General features: G+C 42.7%; 8 non-coding genes across 8 annotated transcripts; all 8 read left to right on the top strand.

Moving 5' to 3' along the window:
• The first annotated feature begins 969 nt into the window (after positions 1-969).
• trnag-ucc (transfer RNA glycine (anticodon UCC)) lies at positions 970-1,041 on the top strand. Its single transcript has one exon. It is a non-coding gene; the product is annotated as a tRNA-Gly (tRNA).
• Positions 1,042-3,433: 2,392 nt separating this feature from the next.
• On the top strand, positions 3,434-3,505 carry trnag-ucc (transfer RNA glycine (anticodon UCC)). Its single transcript has one exon. It is a non-coding gene; the product is annotated as a tRNA-Gly (tRNA).
• Positions 3,506-5,908: 2,403 nt separating this feature from the next.
• trnag-ucc (transfer RNA glycine (anticodon UCC)) lies at positions 5,909-5,980 on the top strand. Its single transcript has one exon. It is a non-coding gene; the product is annotated as a tRNA-Gly (tRNA).
• A 2,404-nt stretch (positions 5,981-8,384) lies between these two features.
• On the top strand, positions 8,385-8,456 carry trnag-ucc (transfer RNA glycine (anticodon UCC)). Its single transcript has one exon. It is a non-coding gene; the product is annotated as a tRNA-Gly (tRNA).
• Positions 8,457-10,852: 2,396 nt separating this feature from the next.
• On the top strand, positions 10,853-10,924 carry trnag-ucc (transfer RNA glycine (anticodon UCC)). The gene has a single exon. It is a non-coding gene; the product is annotated as a tRNA-Gly (tRNA).
• A 2,404-nt stretch (positions 10,925-13,328) lies between these two features.
• trnag-ucc (transfer RNA glycine (anticodon UCC)) lies at positions 13,329-13,400 on the top strand. The gene has a single exon. It is a non-coding gene; the product is annotated as a tRNA-Gly (tRNA).
• A 2,404-nt stretch (positions 13,401-15,804) lies between these two features.
• Positions 15,805-15,876, top strand: trnag-ucc (transfer RNA glycine (anticodon UCC)). The gene has a single exon. It is a non-coding gene; the product is annotated as a tRNA-Gly (tRNA).
• A 2,404-nt stretch (positions 15,877-18,280) lies between these two features.
• On the top strand, positions 18,281-18,352 carry trnag-ucc (transfer RNA glycine (anticodon UCC)). The gene has a single exon. It is a non-coding gene; the product is annotated as a tRNA-Gly (tRNA).
• The last annotated feature ends 208 nt before the right edge of the window (positions 18,353-18,560 follow it).

The raw sequence follows: 18,560 nt of genomic DNA, 5'->3' as shown, positions 1-18,560 counted from the left end.
TTACACATCGAGTGCTTGGTGCGTGCAATGAACTGTCAGAGAAAGTGGTGGACGCAGGTACAGTTACAAGGTTGAAAAGACGCTTGGATAAGTTCACGAATAGGAAAGGTTTAGAGAGATATGACCAAATGCTAGCAAATGGGAAATGTTCAATTGCATGCAGGTGGTTACGGTTGTGTTTGGGGACATGGTCAGCATAAACTGGCTGGACCTAAGGATCTGTTTCCATGCTGTATGACACTCTGATCGTAAAACTTGGAAAATCAGCCTGGTTTCTCTCCCTCCCAGCTGCGACTCCACCCTCCCCCTCTTCTACAATGTAACAGAGAAAACTACAAATCGATCAAGAGAATGGAAGTGCGGATTAATACAGATTTCTCGAGAGATTTCTGCTTCGTGAACTGTTACCAGGAGTTTCCTCTTCTCCAGAATTACTGCAGCATGTACTCAGTCTAACAGTTCCTTCTTTTTGCCTTTTTGTTTGTGGAAAACCCTTCAGAAATGTTAAAAGCGGAAAGTAGTACAGATGCGGTAAATCAGAAAGAAAAAGCAAAGTTGGTGGGAAAAGTGTATGAAGAGAAAGGCGAAAGTGGGTACTGCCACTGGTGGAGATGAGAGTGGTGGTGGAAAAGCAGAGCAGGTCAGACAGCATCCGAGGAGCAGGAGAATGGATGTTTGGGGCAAAAGCGTTTGTGAGAAGTTGACAAGTTTTGATTGTGTGACAGATCCCGGGTTGCGGTGAGATTTTGTTGATATTTTAGCTGTGGATTTATCTGAGATGATGATAAATGCTGGTTTGTGTGCATGAGAAAGTGTGAATGAAAAGGGATGGAACGAGCAAAAGTCAGTCTTTTATTAGTGGTGAATTGCAATATTTCAGCGTAAAATTTGCAAGAAGACTGAAATTTCGAATGAAGAACTATTGGTCGAATTGCACATTAGCTGATGTGTGGAGGGCATGTCCCAGTTGCGATGGTGGTATAGTGGTGAGCATAGCTGCCTTCCAAGCAGTTGACCCGGGTTCGATTCCCGGCCATCGCATGCGGCTGCTTTTAAACCGCTCAACACCAAAAAGACCACTTTCCGCAGTGGGAATGAAACACTTCGATAAGCACAGAAGCTTGAGTCAGCCACACGAACGGCGCCAAACCTCTGCAGTGCGGTTTCCCACCACTTTGAAATTGAGGAGGGACCCTAGAAGATTAAGGAGTCAGGGCGATACCCGTTTCAAATAAACTGGCGTCTTGACAGAAATCCTGAGTTTTTCATTTTATTTCTAGATTTCCCTCCTTTCAACATTACTCGCAGTGTTTTTGTGAAATACAGCCTAATATCAAGTGAAAACTGTCTGGGCAGTCCATTGTTTATGGGCACAGCATTACTTATGATATCAGGTCGGTTATTTTATTTTTGAATCGAAATGTACACCAATCTGATTGTGTCGTGCACAGACAGAATCTGTTTGCTGACTTCATTCACCCTGACAGACTCTTGAGTATTTCTGCGGGTTGGTTGCAATTCCCACTTGTGGTCAGTAGCGGTCACTAACTTGTGCAACAATGAAGTTCCCAGATCAGAGAGAATAAGAAAACGGACAATAATTGTTGCCCTTGTGTTGGACGGTGCAGGTCAGAAATAGGAGGAGTGGAGACCAGCTGCTTTTATATTTCCATTAATGAGCAAATGACTCGGTAAAACTCTGAGAGGTGATAGAAATAACCACACGGTGAGTGAAAGTTCAATCCAAGATGAAGCTGAAAAGAAATCACACATTGTTACCTGATGAAGGAGCAGCTATTGCTTCCAAATAAAGCTGTTGGACTATACGCTGGTGTTATGTGGTTTTTAACATTGTCCACTCCAGTCCAACACCGGCTCCTCCACGTCATCATCCAAGATAGTCATCATGGAATTGTTAAGGGAAGGTAGTGTCGGATGAACTTGACTGATTTGCTTTAAAGGATAAAGAAGAAGGAAGTGTTTGTGATGTAGACCAACCTGATGATAAGAAGAATACTGCATGTGTTTTGAAATAGTTGAGTTCCTCAAGGTTCAGAAACTGAACAGAAATTGCCGGAGAATCTGAGCAGTGTTGCTCCTTCAGTGGGGAGAAAGCAGTGTTGCCATTTTGGTTTGGTATGTCCCCATTTGATGAAGTTTCGCAATTCTTTGATTTTTCCTCAGGCTTCAGTATTAGTCACCTGTTTGTCTGGTGTATCTATCACTGATGTGGAATTGGTGTCGGATATCAAATTTGCAGATGATAAAACATTAGTCATTGGTTTTGGGGAAGCTGTCTGCAGACTGTGGAATGCAATTCCCAGTTTGTTTAAATGGACCATTGATTTATTAGTGAGGGACTGGGGGAGGTACTTATTGTGAAAAGCATTGAGATGGATCTTTGATTTACTGTTGCGTGGACAGGGGGATTATGGATTTAAAAAGGAAATGAGGGACAATTTTTTTACACATCGAGTGCTTGGTGCGTGCAATGAACTGTCAGAGAAAGTGGTGGACGCAGGTACAGTTACAACGTTGAAAAGACGCTTGGATAAGTTCACGAATAGGAAAGGTTTAGAGAGATATGACCAAATGCTAGCAAATGGGAAATGTTCAATTGCATGCAGGTGGTTACAGTTGTGTTTGGGGAAATGGTCAGCATAAACTGGCTGGACCTAAGGATCTGTTTCCATGCTGTATGACACTCTGATCGTAAAACTTTGAAAATCAGCCTGGTTTCTCTCCCTCCCAGCTGCGACTCCACCCTCCCCCTCTTCTACAATGTAACAGAGAAAACTACAAATCGATCAAGAGAATGGAAGTGCGGATTAATACAGATTTCTCGAGAGATTTCTGCTTCGTGAACTGTTACCAGGAGTTTCCTCTTCTCCAGAATTACTGCAGCATGTACTCAGTCTAACAGTTCCTTCTTTTTGCCTTTTTGTTTGTGGAAAACCCTTCAGAAATGTTAAAAGCGGAAAGTAGTACAGATGCGGTAAATCAGAAAGAAAAAGCAAAGTTGGTGGGAAAAGTGTATGAAGAGAAAGGCGAAAGTGGGTACTGCCACTGGTGGAGATGAGAGTGGTGGTGGAAAAGCAGAGCAGGTCAGACAGCATCCGAGGAGCAGGAGAATGGATGTTTGGGGAAAAAGCGTTTGTGAGAAGTTGACAAGTTTTGATTGTGTGACAGACTCCGGGTTGCGGTGAGATTTTGTTGATATTTTAGCTGTGGATTTATCTGAGATGATGATAAATGCTGGTTTGTGTGCATGAGAAAGTGTGAATGAAAAGGTATGGAACGAGTAAAAGTCAGTCTTTTATTAGTGGTGAATTGCAATATTTCAGCGTAAAATTTGCAAGAAGACTGAAATTTCGAATGAAGAACTATTGGTCGAATTGCACATTAGCTGATGTGTGGAGGAGCTGTCCCAGTTGTGATGGTGGTATAGTGGTGAGCATAGCTGCCTTCCAAGCAGTTGACCCGGTTTCGATTCCCGGCCATCGCATGCGGCCGCTTTTAAACCGCTCAACACCAAAAAGACCACTTTCCGCAAAGGGAATGAAACACTTCGATATGCGCAGAAGCTTGAGTCAGCCACACGAACGGCGCCAAACCTCTGCAGTGCGGTTTCCCACCACTTTGAAATTGAGGAGGGACCCTAGAAGATTAAGGAGTCAGGGCGATACCCGTTTCAAATAAACTGGCGTCTTGACAGAAATCCTGAGTTTTTCATTTTATTTCTAGATTTCCCTCCTTTCAACATTACTCCCAGTGTTTTTGTGAAATACAGCCTAATATCAAGTGAAAACTGTCTGGGCAGTCCATTGTTTATGGGCACAGCATTACTTATGATATCAGGTCGGTTATTTTATTTTTGAATCGAAATGTACACCAATCTGATTGTGTCGTGCACAGACAGAATCTGTTTGCTGACTTCATTCACCCTGACAGACTCTTGAGTATTTCTGCGGGTTGGTTGCAATTCCCACTTGTGGTCAGTAGCGGTCACTAACTTGTGCAACAATGAAGTTCCCAGATCAGAGAGAATAAGAAAACAGACAATAATTGTTGCCCTTGTGTTGGACGGTGCAGGCCAGAAATAGGAGGAGTGGAGACCAGCTGCTTTTATATTTCCATTAATGAGCAAATGACTCGGTAAAACTCTGAGAGATGATAGAAATAACCACACGGTGAGTGAAAGTTCAATCCAAGATGAAGCTGAAAAGGAATCACACATTGTTACCTGATGAAGGAGCAGCTATTGCTTCCAAATAAAGCTGTTGGACTATACGCTGGTGTTATGTGGTTTTTAACATTGTCCACTCCAGTCCAACACCGGCTCCTCCACGTCATCATCCAAGATAGTCATCATGGAATTGTTAAGGGAAGGTAGTGTCGGATGAACTTGACTGATTTGCTTTAAAGGATAAAGAAGAAGGAAGTGTTTGTGATGAAGACCAACCTGATGATAAGAAGAATACTGCATGTGTTTTGAAATAGTTGAGTTCCTCAAGGTTCAGAAACTGAACAGAAATTGCCGGAGAATCTGAGCAGTGTTGCACCTTCAGTGGGGAGAAAGCAGTGTTGCCATTTTGGGTTTGGTATGTCCCCATTTGATGAAGTTTCGCAATTCTTTGATTTTTCCCCAGGCTTCAGTATTAGTCACCTGTTTGTCTGGTGTATCTATCACTGATGTGGAATTGGTGTCGGATATCAAATTTGCAGATGATAAAACATTAGTCATTGGTTTTGGGGAAGCTGTCTGCAGACTGTGGAATGCAATTCCCAGTTTGTTTAAATGGACCATTGATTTATTAGTGAGGGACTGGGGGAGGTACTTATTGTGAAAAGCATTGAGATGGATCTTTGATTTACTGTTGCGTGGACAGGGGGATTATGGATTTAAAAAGGAAATGAGGGACTTTTTTTACACATCGAGTGCTTGTTGCGTGCAATGAACTGTCAGAGAAAGTGGTGGACGCAGGTACAGTTACAACGTTGAAAAGACGCTTGGATAAGTTCACGAATAGGAAAGGTTTAGAGAGATATGACCAAATGCTAGCAAATGGGAAATGTTCAATTGCATGCAGGTGGTTACAGTTGTGTTTGGGGAAATGGTCAGCATAAACTGGCTGGACCTAAGGATCTGTTTCCATGCTGTATGACACTCTGATCGTAAAACTTTGAAAATCAGCCTGGTTTCTCTCCCTCCCAGCTGCGACTCCACCCTCCCCCTCTTCTACAATGTAACAGAGAAAACTACAAATCGATCAAGAGAATGGAAGTGCGGATTAATACAGATTTCTCGAGAGATTTCTGCTTCGTGAACTGTTACCAGGAGTTTCCTCTTCTCCAGAATTACTGCAGCATGTACTCAGTCTAACAGTTCCTTCTTTTTGCCTTTTTGTTTGTGGAAAACCCTTCAGAAATGTTAAAAGCGGAAAGTAGTACAGATGCGGTAAATCAGAAAGAAAAAGCAAAGTTGGTGGGAAAAGTGTATGAAGAGAAAGGCGAAAGTGGGTACTGCCACTGGTGGAGATGAGAGTGGTGGTGGAAAAGCAGAGCAGGTCAGACAGCATCCGAGGAGCAGGAGAATGGATGTTTGGGGCAAAAGCGTTTGTGAGAAGTTGACAAGTTTTGATTGTGTGACAGATCCCGGGTTGCGGTGAGATTTTGTTGATATTTTAGCTGTGGATTTATCTGAGATGATGATAAATGCTGGTTTGTGTGCATGAGAAAGTGTGAATGAAAAGGTATAATGAGAAGTATGGAACGAGTAAAAGTCAGTCTTTTATTAGTGGTGAATTGCAATATTTCAGCGTAAAATTTGCAAGAAGACTGAAATTTCGAATGAAGAACTATTGGTCGAATTGCACATTAGCTGATGTGTGGAGGACGCGTCCCAGTTGCGATGGTGGTATAGTGGTGAGCATAGCTGCCTTCCAAGCAGTTGACCCGGGTTCGATTCCCCGCCATCGCATGCGGCGGCTTTTAAACCGCTCAACACCAAAAAGACCACTTTCCGCAGTGGGAATGAAACACTTCGATAAGCACAGAAGCTTGAGTCAGCCACACGAACGGCGCCAAACCTCTGCAGTGCGGTTTCCCACCACTTTGAAATTGAGGAGGGACCCTAGAAGATTAAGGAGTCAGGGCGATACCCGTTTCAAATAAACTGGCGTCTTGACAGAAATCCTGAGTTTTTCATTTTATTTCTAGATTTCCCTCCTTTCAACATTACTCCCAGTGTTTTTGTGAAATACAGCCTAATATCAAGTGAAAACTGTCTGGGCAGTCCATTGTTTATGGGCACAGCATTACTTATGATATCAGGTCGGTTATTTTATTTTTGAATCGAAATGTACACCAATCTGATTGTGTCGTGCACAGACAGAATCTGTTTGCTGACTTCATTCACCCTGACAGACTCTTGAGTATTTCTGCGGGTTGGTTGCAATTCCCACTTGTGGTCAGTAGCGGTCACTAACTTGTGCAACAATGAAGTTCCCAGATCAGAGAGAATAAGAAAACAGACAATAATTGTTGCCCTTGTGTTGGACGGTGCAGGTCAGAAATAGGAGGAGTGGAGACCAGCTGCTTTTATATTTCCATTAATGAGCAAATGACTCGGTAAAACTCTGAGAGATGATAGAAATAACCACACGGTGAGTGAAAGTTCAATCCAAGATGAAGCTGAAAAGGAATCACACGTTGTTACCTGATGAAGGAGCAGCTATTGCTTCCAAATAAAGCTGTTGGACTATACGCTGGTGTTATGTGGTTTTTAACATTGTCCACTCCAGTCCAACACCGGCTCCTCCACGTCATCATCCAAGATAGTCATCATGGAATTGTTAAGGGAAGATAGTGTCGGATGAACTTGACTGATTTGCTTTAAAGGATAAAGAAGAAGGAAGTGTTTGTGATGTAGACCAACCTGATGATAAGAAGAATACTGCATGTGTTTTGAAATAGTTGAGTTCCTCAAGGTTCAGAAACTGAACAGAAATTGCCGGAGAATCTGAGCAGTGTTGCACCTTCAGTGGGGAGAAAGCAGTGTTGCCATTTTGGGTTTGGTATGCCCCATTTGATGAAGTTTCGCAATTCTTTGATTTTACCCCAGGCTTCAGTATTAGTCACCTGTTTGTCTGGTGTATCTATCACTGATGTGGAATTGGTGTCGGATATCAAATTTGCAGATGATAAAACATTAGTCATTGGTTTTGGGGAAGCTGTCTGCAGACTGTGGAATGCAATTCCCAGTTTGTTTAAATGGACCATTGATTTATTAGTGAGGGACTGGGGGAGGTACTTATTGTGAAAAGCATTGAGATGGATCTTTGATTTACTGTTGCGTGGACAGGGGGATTATGGATTTATAAAGGAAATGAGGGACAATTTTTTTACACATCGAGTGCTTGGTGCGTGCAATGAACTGTCAGAGAAAGTGGTGGACGCAGGTACAGTTACAACGTTGAAAAGACGCTTGGATAAGTTCACGAATAGGAAAGGTTTAGAGAGATATGACCAAATGCTCGCAAATGGGAAATGTTCAATTGCATGCAGGTGGTTACAGTTGTGTTTGGGGAAATGGTCAGCATAAACTGGCTGGACCTAAGGATCTGTTTCCATGCTGTATGACACTCTGATTCTAAAACTTTGAAAATCAGCCTGGTTTCTCTCCCTCCCAGCTGCGACTCCACCCTCCCCCTCTTCTACAATGTAACAGAGAAAACTACAAATCGATCAAGAGAATGGAAGTGCGGATTAATACAGATTTCTCGAGAGATTTCTGCTTCGTGAACTGTTACCAGGAGTTTCCTCTTCTCCAGAATTACTGCAGCATGTACTCAGTCTAAGAGTTCCTTCTTTTTGCCTTTTTGTTTGTGGAAAACCCTTCAGAAATGTTAAAAGCGGAAAGTAGTACAGATGCGGTAAATCAGAAAGAAAAAGCAAAGTTGGTGGGAAAAGTGTATGAAGAGAAAGGCGAAAGTGGGTACTGCCACTGGTGGAGATGAGAGTGGTGGTGGAAAAGCAGAGCAGGTCAGACAGCATCCGAGGAGCAGGAGAATGGATGTTTGGGGCAAAAGCGTTTGTGAGAAGTTGACAAGTTTTGATTGTGTGACAGATCCCGGGTTGCGGTGAGATTTTGTTGATATTTTAGCTGTGGATTTATCTGAGATGATGATAAATGCTGGTTTGTGTGCATGAGAAAGTGTGAATGAAAAGGTATAATGAGAAGTATGGAACGAGTAAAAGTCAGTCTTTTATTAGTGGTGAATTGCAATATTTCAGCGTAAAATTTGCAAGAAGACTGAAATTTCGAATGAAGAACTATTGGTCGAATTGCACATTAGCTGATGTGTGGAGGACGTGTCCCAGTTGCGGTGGTGTTATAGTGGTGAGCATAGCTGCCTTCCAAGCAGTTGACCCGGGTTCGATTCCCGGCCATCGCATGCGGCGGCTTTTAAACCGCTCAACACCAAAAAGACCACTTTCCGCAGTGGGAATGAAACACTTCGATAAGCACAGAAGCTTGAGTCAGCCACACGAACGGCGCCAAACCTCTGCAGTGCGGTTTCCCACCACTTTGAAATTGAGGAGGGACCCTAGAAGATTAAGGAGTCAGGGCGATACCCGTTTCAAATAAACTGGCGTCTTGACAGAAATCCTGAGTTTTTCATTTTATTTCTAGATTTCCCTCCTTTCAACATTACTCCCAGTGTTTTTGTGAAATACAGCCTAATATCAAGTGAAAACTGTCTGGGCAGTCCATTGTTTATGGGCACAGCATTACTTATGATATCAGGTCGGTTATTTTATTTTTGAATCGAAATGTACACCAATCTGATTGTGTCGTGCACAGACAGAATCTGTTTGCTGACTTCATTCACCCTGACAGACTCTTGAGTATTTCTGCGGGTTGGTTGCAATTCCCACTTGTGGTCAGTAGCGGTCACTAACTTGTGCAACAATGAAGTTCCCAGATCAGAGAGAATAAGAAAACAGACAATAATTGTTGCCCTTGTGTTGGACGGTGCAGGTCAGAAATAGGAGGAGTGGAGACCAGCTGCTTTTATATTTCCATTAATGAGCAAATGACTCGGTAAAACTCTGAGAGATGATAGAAATAACCACACGGTGAGTGAAAGTTCAATCCAAGATGAAGCTGAAAAGGAATCACACGTTGTTACCTGATGAAGGAGCAGCTATTGCTTCCAAATAAAGCTGTTGGACTATACGCTGGTGTTATGTGGTTTTTAACATTGTCCACTCCAGTCCAACACCGGCTCCTCCACGTCATCATCCAAGATAGTCATCATGGAATTGTTAAGGGAAGATAGTGTCGGATGAACTTGACTGATTTGCTTTAAAGGATAAAGAAGAAGGAAGTGTTTGTGATGTAGACCAACCTGATGATAAGAAGAATACTGCATGTGTTTTGAAATAGTTGAGTTCCTCAAGGTTCAGAAACTGAACAGAAATTGCCGGAGAATCTGAGCAGTGTTGCACCTTCAGTGGGGAGAAAGCAGTGTTGCCATTTTGGGTTTGGTATGCCCCATTTGATGAAGTTTCGCAATTCTTTGATTTTACCCCAGGCTTCAGTATTAGTCACCTGTTTGTCTGGTGTATCTATCACTGATGTGGAATTGGTGTCGGATATCAAATTTGCAGATGATAAAACATTAGTCATTGGTTTTGGGGAAGCTGTCTGCAGACTGTGGAATGCAATTCCCAGTTTGTTTAAATGGACCATTGATTTATTAGTGAGGGACTGGGGGAGGTACTTATTGTGAAAAGCATTGAGATGGATCTTTGATTTACTGTTGCGTGGACAGGGGGATTATGGATTTATAAAGGAAATGAGGGACAATTTTTTTACACATCGAGTGCTTGGTGCGTGCAATGAACTGTCAGAGAAAGTGGTGGACGCAGGTACAGTTACAACGTTGAAAAGACGCTTGGATAAGTTCACGAATAGGAAAGGTTTAGAGAGATATGACCAAATGCTCGCAAATGGGAAATGTTCAATTGCATGCAGGTGGTTACAGTTGTGTTTGGGGAAATGGTCAGCATAAACTGGCTGGACCTAAGGATCTGTTTCCATGCTGTATGACACTCTGATTCTAAAACTTTGAAAATCAGCCTGGTTTCTCTCCCTCCCAGCTGCGACTCCACCCTCCCCCTCTTCTACAATGTAACAGAGAAAACTACAAATCGATCAAGAGAATGGAAGTGCGGATTAATACAGATTTCTCGAGAGATTTCTGCTTCGTGAACTGTTACCAGGAGTTTCCTCTTCTCCAGAATTACTGCAGCATGTACTCAGTCTAACAGCTCCTTCTTTTTGCCTTTTTGTTTGTGGAAAACCCTTCAGAAATGTTAAAAGCGGAAAGTAGTACAGATGCGGTAAATCAGAAAGAAAAAGCAAAGTTGGTGGGAAAAGTGTATGAAGAGAAAGGCGAAAGTGGGTACTGCCACTGGTGGAGATGAGAGTGGTGGTGGAAAAGCAGAGCAGGTCAGACAGCATCCGAGGAGCAGGAGAATGGATGTTTGGGGCAAAAGCGTTTGTGAGAAGTTGACAAGTTTTGATTGTGTGACAGATCCCGGGTTGCGGTGAGATTTTGTTGATATTTTAGCTGTGGATTTATCTGATAAATGCTGGTTTGTGTGCATGAGAAAGTGTGAATGAAAAGGTATAATGAGAAGTATGGAACGAGTAAAAGTCAGTCTTTTATTAGTGGTGAATTGCAATATTTCAGCGTAAAATTTGCAAGAAGACTGAAATTTCGAATGAAGAACTATTGGTCGAATTGCACATTAGCTGATGTGTGGAGGACGTGTCCCAGTTGCGGTGGTGTTATAGTGGTGAGCATAGCTGCCTTCCAAGCAGTTGACCCGGGTTCGATTCCCGGCCATCGCATGTGGCGGCTTTTAAACCGCTCAACACCAAAAAGACCACTTTCCACAGTGGAACTAAAACACTTCAATAAGCACAGAAGCTTGAGTCAGCCACACGAACGGCGCCAAACCTCTGCAGTGCGGTTTCCCACCACTTTGAAATTGAGGAGGGACCCGAGAAGATTAAGGAGTCAGGGCGATACCCGTTTCAAATAAACTGGCGTCTTGACAGAAATCCTGAGTTTTTCATTTTATTTCTAGATTTCCCTCCTTTCAACATTACTCCCAGTGTTTTTGTGAAATACAGCCTAATATCAAGTGAAAACTGTCTGGGCAGTCCATTGTTTATGGGCACAGCATTACTTATGATATCAGGTCGGTTATTTTATTTTTGAATCGAAATGTACACCAATCTGATTGTGTCGTGCACAGACAGAATCTGTTTGCTGACTTCATTCACCCTGACAGACTCTTGAGTATTTCTGCGGGTTGGTTGCAATTCCCACTTGTGGTCAGTAGCGGTCACTAACTTGTGCAACAATGAAGTTCCCAGATCAGAGAGAATAAGAAAACAGACAATAATTGTTGCCCTTGTGTTGGACGGTGCAGGTCAGAAATAGGAGGAGTGGAGACCAGCTGCTTTTATATTTCCATTAATGAGCAAATGACTCGGTAAAACTCTGAGAGATGATAGAAATAACCACACGGTGAGTGAAAGTTCAATCCAAGATGAAGCTGAAAAGGAATCACACATTGTTACCTGATGAAGGAGCAGCTATTGCTTCCAAATAAAGCTGTTGGACTATACGCTGGTGTTATGTGGTTTTTAACATTGTCCACTCCAGTCCAACACCGGCTCCTCCACGTCATCATCCAAGATAGTCATCATGGAATTGTTAAGGGAAGATAGTGTCGGATGAACTTGACTGATTTGCTTTAAAGGATAAAGAAGAAGGAAGTGTTTGTGATGTAGACCAACCTGATGATAAGAAGAATACTGCATGTGTTTTGAAATAGTTGAGTTCCTCAAGGTTCAGAAACTGAACAGAAATTGCCGGAGAATCTGAGCAGTGTTGCACCTTCAGTGGGGAGAAAGCAGTGTTGCCATTTTGGGTTTGGTATGCCCCATTTGATGAAGTTTCGCAATTCTTTGATTTTACCCCAGGCTTCAGTATTAGTCACCTGTTTGTCTGGTGTATCTATCACTGATGTGGAATTGGTGTCGGATATCAAATTTGCAGATGATAAAACATTAGTCATTGGTTTTGGGGAAGCTGTCTGCAGACTGTGGAATGCAATTCCCAGTTTGTTTAAATGGACCATTGATTTATTAGTGAGGGACTGGGGGAGGTACTTATTGTGAAAAGCATTGAGATGGATCTTTGATTTACTGTTGCGTGGACAGGGGGATTATGGATTTATAAAGGAAATGAGGGACAATTTTTTTACACATCGAGTGCTTGGTGCGTGCAATGAACTGTCAGAGAAAGTGGTGGACGCAGGTACAGTTACAACGTTGAAAAGACGCTTGGATAAGTTCACGAATAGGAAAGGTTTAGAGAGATATGACCAAATGCTCGCAAATGGGAAATGTTCAATTGCATGCAGGTGGTTACAGTTGTGTTTGGGGAAATGGTCAGCATAAACTGGCTGGACCTAAGGATCTGTTTCCATGCTGTATGACACTCTGATTCTAAAACTTTGAAAATCAGCCTGGTTTCTCTCCCTCCCAGCTGCGACTCCACCCTCCCCCTCTTCTACAATGTAACAGAGAAAACTACAAATCGATCAAGAGAATGGAAGTGCGGATTAATACAGATTTCTCGAGAGATTTCTGCTTCGTGAACTGTTACCAGGAGTTTCCTCTTCTCCAGAATTACTGCAGCATGTACTCAGTCTAAGAGTTCCTTCTTTTTGCCTTTTTGTTTGTGGAAAACCCTTCAGAAATGTTAAAAGCGGAAAGTAGTACAGATGCGGTAAATCAGAAAGAAAAAGCAAAGTTGGTGGGAAAAGTGTATGAAGAGAAAGGCGAAAGTGGGTACTGCCACTGGTGGAGATGAGAGTGGTGGTGGAAAAGCAGAGCAGGTCAGACAGCATCGGAGGAGCAGGAGAATGGATGTTTGGGGCAAAAGCGTTTGTGAGAAGTTGACAAGTTTTGATTGTGTGACAGATCCCGGGTTGCGGTGAGATTTTGTTGATATTTTAGCTGTGGATTTATCTGAGATGATGATAAATGCTGGTTTGTGTGCATGAGAAAGTGTGAATGAAAAGGCATAATGAGAAGTATGGAACGAGTAAAAGTCAGTCTTTTATTAGTGGTGAATTGCAATATTTCAGCGTAAAATTTGCAAGAAGACTGAAATTTCGAGTGAAGAACTATTGGTCGAATTGCACATTAGCTGATGTGTGGAGGACACGTCCCAGTTGCGATGGTGGTATAGTGGTGAGCATAGCTGCCTTCCAAGCAGTTGACCCGGGTTCGATTCCCGGCCATCGCATGCGGCTGCTTTTAAACCGCTCAACACCAAAAAGACCACTTTCCGCAGTGGGAATGAAACACTTCGATATGCACAGAAGCTTGAGTCAGCCACACGAACGGCGCCAAACCTCTGCAGTGCGGTTTCCCACCACTTTGAAATTGAGGAGGGACCCTAGAAGATTAAGGAGTCAGGGCGATACCCGTTTCAAATAAACTGGCGTCTTGACAGAAATCCTGAGTTTTTCATTTTATTTCTAGATTTCCCTCCTTTCAACATTACTCCCAGTGTTTTTGTGAAATACAGCCTAATATCAAGTGAAAACTGTCTGGGCAGTCCATTGTTTATGGGCACAGCATTACTTATGATATCAGGTCGGTTATTTTATTTTTGAATCGAAATGTACACCAATCTGATTGTGTCGTGCACAGACAGAATCTGTTTGCTGACTTCATTCACCCTGACAGACTCTTGAGTATTTCTGCGGGTTGGTTGCAATTCCCACTTGTGGTCAGTAGCGGTCACTAACTTGTGCAACAATGAAGTTCCCAGATCAGAGAGAATAAGAAAACAGACAATAATTGTTGCCCTTGTGTTGGACGGTGCAGGTCAGAAATAGGAGGAGTGGAGACCAGCTGCTTTTATATTTCCATTAATGAGCAAATGACTCGGTAAAACTCTGAGAGATGATAGAAATAACCACACGGTGAGTGAAAGTTCAATCCAAGATGAAGCTGAAAAGGAATCACACGTTGTTACCTGATGAAGGAGCAGCTATTGCTTCCAAATAAAGCTGTTGGACTATACGCTGGTGTTATGTGGTTTTTAACATTGTCCACTCCAGTCCAACACCGGCTCCTCCACGTCATCATCCAAGATAGTCATCATGGAATTGTTAAGGGAAGATAGTGTCGGATGAACTTGACTGATTTGCTTTAAAGGATAAAGAAGAAGGAAGTGTTTGTGATGTAGACCAACCTGATGATAAGAAGAATACTGCATGTGTTTTGAAATAGTTGAGTTCCTCAAGGTTCAGAAACTGAACAGAAATTGCCGGAGAATCTGAGCAGTGTTGCACCTTCAGTGGGGAGAAAGCAGTGTTGCCATTTTGGGTTTGGTATGCCCCATTTGATGAAGTTTCGCAATTCTTTGATTTTACCCCAGGCTTCAGTATTAGTCACCTGTTTGTCTGGTGTATCTATCACTGATGTGGAATTGGTGTCGGATATCAAATTTGCAGATGATAAAACATTAGTCATTGGTTTTGGGGAAGCTGTCTGCAGACTGTGGAATGCAATTCCCAGTTTGTTTAAATGGACCATTGATTTATTAGTGAGGGACTGGGGGAGGTACTTATTGTGAAAAGCATTGAGATGGATCTTTGATTTACTGTTGCGTGGACAGGGGGATTATGGATTTATAAAGGAAATGAGGGACAATTTTTTTACACATCGAGTGCTTGGTGCGTGCAATGAACTGTCAGAGAAAGTGGTGGACGCAGGTACAGTTACAACGTTGAAAAGACGCTTGGATAAGTTCACGAATAGGAAAGGTTTAGAGAGATATGACCAAATGCTCGCAAATGGGAAATGTTCAATTGCATGCAGGTGGTTACAGTTGTGTTTGGGGAAATGGTCAGCATAAACTGGCTGGACCTAAGGATCTGTTTCCATGCTGTATGACACTCTGATTCTAAAACTTTGAAAATCAGCCTGGTTTCTCTCCCTCCCAGCTGCGACTCCACCCTCCCCCTCTTCTACAATGTAACAGAGAAAACTACAAATCGATCAAGAGAATGGAAGTGCGGATTAATACAGATTTCTCGAGAGATTTCTGCTTCGTGAACTGTTACCAGGAGTTTCCTCTTCTCCAGAATTACTGCAGCATGTACTCAGTCTAAGAGTTCCTTCTTTTTGCCTTTTTGTTTGTGGAAAACCCTTCAGAAATGTTAAAAGCGGAAAGTAGTACAGATGCGGTAAATCAGAAAGAAAAAGCAAAGTTGGTGGGAAAAGTGTATGAAGAGAAAGGCGAAAGTGGGTACTGCCACTGGTGGAGATGAGAGTGGTGGTGGAAAAGCAGAGCAGGTCAGACAGCATCGGAGGAGCAGGAGAATGGATGTTTGGGGCAAAAGCGTTTGTGAGAAGTTGACAAGTTTTGATTGTGTGACAGATCCCGGGTTGCGGTGAGATTTTGTTGATATTTTAGCTGTGGATTTATCTGAGATGATGATAAATGCTGGTTTGTGTGCATGAGAAAGTGTGAATGAAAAGGCATAATGAGAAGTATGGAACGAGTAAAAGTCAGTCTTTTATTAGTGGTGAATTGCAATATTTCAGCGTAAAATTTGCAAGAAGACTGAAATTTCGAGTGAAGAACTATTGGTCGAATTGCACATTAGCTGATGTGTGGAGGACACGTCCCAGTTGCGATGGTGGTATAGTGGTGAGCATAGCTGCCTTCCAAGCAGTTGACCCGGGTTCGATTCCCGGCCATCGCATGCGGCTGCTTTTAAACCGCTCAACACCAAAAAGACCACTTTCCGCAGTGGGAATGAAACACTTCGATATGCACAGAAGCTTGAGTCAGCCACACGAACGGCGCCAAACCTCTGCAGTGCGGTTTCCCACCACTTTGAAATTGAGGAGGGACCCTAGAAGATTAAGGAGTCAGGGCGATACCCGTTTCAAATAAACTGGCGTCTTGACAGAAATCCTGAGTTTTTCATTTTATTTCTAGATTTCCCTCCTTTCAACATTACTCCCAGTGTTTTTGTGAAATACAGCCTAATATCAAGTGAAAACTGTCTGGGCAGTCCATTGTTTATGGGCACAGCATTACTTATGATATCAGGTCGGTTATTTTATTTTTGAATCGAAATGTACACCAATCTGATTGTGTCGTGCACAGACAGAATCTGTTTGCTGACTTCATTCACCCTGACAGACTCTTGAGTATTTCTGCGGGTTGGTTGCAATTCCCACTTGTGGTCAGTAGCGGTCACTAACTTGTGCAACAATGAAGTTCCCAGATCAGAGAGAATAAGAAAACAGACAATAATTGTTGCCCTTGTGTTGGACGGTGCAGGTCAGAAATAGGAGGAGTGGAGACCAGCTGCTTTTATATTTCCATTAATGAGCAAATGACTCGGTAAAACTCTGAGAGATGATAGAAATAACCACACGGTGAGTGAAAGTTCAATCCAAGATGAAGCTGAAAAGGAATCACACGTTGTTACCTGATGAAGGAGCAGCTATTGCTTCCAAATAAAGCTGTTGGACTATACGCTGGTGTTATGTGGTTTTTAACATTGTCCACTCCAGTCCAACACCGGCTCCTCCACGTCATCATCCAAGATAGTCATCATGGAATTGTTAAGGGAAGATAGTGTCGGATGAACTTGACTGATTTGCTTTAAAGGATAAAGAAGAAGGAAGTGTTTGTGATGTAGACCAACCTGATGATAAGAAGAATACTGCATGTGTTTTGAAATAGTTGAGTTCCTCAAGGTTCAGAAACTGAACAGAAATTGCCGGAGAATCTGAGCAGTGTTGCACCTTCAGTGGGGAGAAAGCAGTGTTGCCATTTTGGGTTTGGTATGCCCCATTTGATGAAGTTTCGCAATTCTTTGATTTTACCCCAGGCTTCAGTATTAGTCACCTGTTTGTCTGGTGTATCTATCACTGATGTGGAATTGGTGTCGGATATCAAATTTGCAGATGATAAAACATTAGTCATTGGTTTTGGGGAAGCTGTCTGCAGACTGTGGAATGCAATTCCCAGTTTGTTTAAATGGACCATTGATTTATTAGTGAGGGACTGGGGGAGGTACTTATTGTGAAAAGCATTGAGATGGATCTTTGATTTACTGTTGCGTGGACAGGGGGATTATGGATTTATAAAGGAAATGAGGGACAATTTTTTTACACATCGAGTGCTTGGTGCGTGCAATGAACTGTCAGAGAAAGTGGTGGACGCAGGTACAGTTACAACGTTGAAAAGACGCTTGGATAAGTTCACGAATAGGAAAGGTTTAGAGAGATATGACCAAATGCTCGCAAATGGGAAATGTTCAATTGCATGCAGGTGGTTACAGTTGTGTTTGGGGAAATGGTCAGCATAAACTGGCTGGACCTAAGGATCTGTTTCCATGCTGTATGACACTCTGATTCTAAAACTTTGAAAATCAGCCTGGTTTCTCTCCCTCCCAGCTGCGACTCCACCCTCCCCCTCTTCTACAATGTAACAGAGAAAACTACAAATCGATCAAGAGAATGGAAGTGCGGATTAATACAGATTTCTCGAGAGATTTCTGCTTCGTGAACTGTTACCAGGAGTTTCCTCTTCTCCAGAATTACTGCAGCATGTACTCAGTCTAAGAGTTCCTTCTTTTTGCCTTTTTGTTTGTGGAAAACCCTTCAGAAATGTTAAAAGCGGAAAGTAGTACAGATGCGGTAAATCAGAAAGAAAAAGCAAAGTTGGTGGGAAAAGTGTATGAAGAGAAAGGCGAAAGTGGGTACTGCCACTGGTGGAGATGAGAGTGGTGGTGGAAAAGCAGAGCAGGTCAGACAGCATCGGAGGAGCAGGAGAATGGATGTTTGGGGCAAAAGCGTTTGTGAGAAGTTGACAAGTTTTGATTGTGTGACAGATCCCGGGTTGCGGTGAGATTTTGTTGATATTTTAGCTGTGGATTTATCTGAGATGATGATAAATGCTGGTTTGTGTGCATGAGAAAGTGTGAATGAAAAGGCATAATGAGAAGTATGGAACGAGTAAAAGTCAGTCTTTTATTAGTGGTGAATTGCAATATTTCAGCGTAAAATTTGCAAGAAGACTGAAATTTCGAGTGAAGAACTATTGGTCGAATTGCACATTAGCTGATGTGTGGAGGACACGTCCCAGTTGCGATGGTGGTATAGTGGTGAGCATAGCTGCCTTCCAAGCAGTTGACCCGGGTTCGATTCCCGGCCATCGCATGCGGCGGCTTTTAAACCGCTCAACACCAAAAAGACCACTTTCCGCAGTGGGAATGAAACACTTCGATATGCACAGAAGCTTGAGTCAGCCACACGAACGGCGCCAAACCTCTGCAGTGCGGTTTCCCACCACTTTGAAATTGAGGAGGGACCCTAGAAGATTAAGGAGTCAGGGCGATACCCGTTTCAAATAAACTGGCGTCTTGAC

Source organism: Hemiscyllium ocellatum, chromosome 12 (assembly GCF_020745735.1).
Source record: "Hemiscyllium ocellatum isolate sHemOce1 chromosome 12, sHemOce1.pat.X.cur, whole genome shotgun sequence".
In the NCBI taxonomy this organism is placed as follows: domain Eukaryota; kingdom Metazoa; phylum Chordata; class Chondrichthyes; order Orectolobiformes; family Hemiscylliidae; genus Hemiscyllium; species Hemiscyllium ocellatum.
The sequence above is the reverse complement of the archived record's forward strand: the minus strand, read 5'-3'. Positions and strand labels throughout refer to the sequence as shown.